We start from the raw sequence: 1,058 nt of genomic DNA, 5'->3' as shown, positions 1-1,058 counted from the left end.
GGTGTTAATTAGCGAAATGGTCGGCAGAGTGCCGACACAGTGAGTTTTGACTATCACTTGCACATCTAAAACAACGTCGGAAAGTAACTCGTTCGGCTTTTGAGTCACATAAAGTATGTGTGTTAATTTTGACTCCACTAGCTCTGCATGTTGTCATGCAATTTCTTTACCTCTCAGAAATGATTATGACATAAAAGTGAAGTACGTGACGAGTGTGACGTTAGGAAAACATTAGGCATCATGGAGAGATTCTGTATGGGACCACCCACCCCAAACGAGTACTATGTGACGTGCTACACGGGAGGTATTCACCGAGGTAGCCGGCTAGCGCAGTCGGTAGAGCGTCAGACTCTTAATCCCAGGGTCGTGGGTTCGAGCCAGACGCTGGGCGGAAAGGAATTTTGTTCCGCTGCAGGTGTAAATTACCGTTTTTCTGATTAACGAGATTTAATGGAAATAGCAACTTTAAACTTTGCCTACGTCTCTGTCAGTCGCAAGGAAGCTGTATTTGAAGGTGAAGGTGATTTTGTAGACATGTGTGAAAGACATGTTCTGAAATGCAAGTGTTGTTGTTTGGACAGCACATCGGTTACGTGTCAGATGTGTAGCCAAGCAGTAATTTGTCGCCATAGCTGCAAATATTAGCCGGTAATATGAAGTGTTGTCAGCTAAAGTCTGATGATGCAGACGACCGTAAGGACGAAGTACCCAAGAGTACCGCTAGGCCGCGCCTCTTTAGCTCAGTGGTAGAGCGCTGGTCTAATAAACCAGGGGTCGTAAGTTCCATCCTCACAGGAGAAAGATGAATTTTGGAAATCAGTTGCGCGTCGTGGCCGTATAGCAAACAGTACCTGTGATGACGAACAATTAGCGACAGGAGTTTTTTTAAGAATTACTCTCAGATGCGATTAAGGCGAATGGCGCAGATAAAGCATTTGCCAAAGCGGTACAGCATAAGGTGGGGCGAGGCAGTCTGAATTACATTTTATAGATGTATTTCTCACATATCTCAGAGCCTCTCGCGATATTCGTCGTCGTCGTCGTCGTCGTCGTCGTCG

At 45.7% G+C, this 1,058-nt stretch overlaps 1 non-coding gene across 1 annotated transcript; it reads left to right on the top strand.

The window, feature by feature from the left end:
• Positions 1-729: 729 nt before the first annotated feature.
• Positions 730-801, top strand: Trnai-aau (transfer RNA isoleucine (anticodon AAU)). The gene has a single exon. It is a non-coding gene; the product is annotated as a tRNA-Ile (tRNA).
• Positions 802-1,058: the final 257 nt, after the last annotated feature.

This window comes from Schistocerca gregaria, chromosome 8 (assembly GCF_023897955.1).
Source record: "Schistocerca gregaria isolate iqSchGreg1 chromosome 8, iqSchGreg1.2, whole genome shotgun sequence".
NCBI classification, from domain to species: Eukaryota; Metazoa; Arthropoda; class Insecta; order Orthoptera; family Acrididae; genus Schistocerca; species Schistocerca gregaria.
Note: the sequence above shows the minus strand (reverse complement) of the source record. Positions and strands in the feature narration are given on the sequence as shown.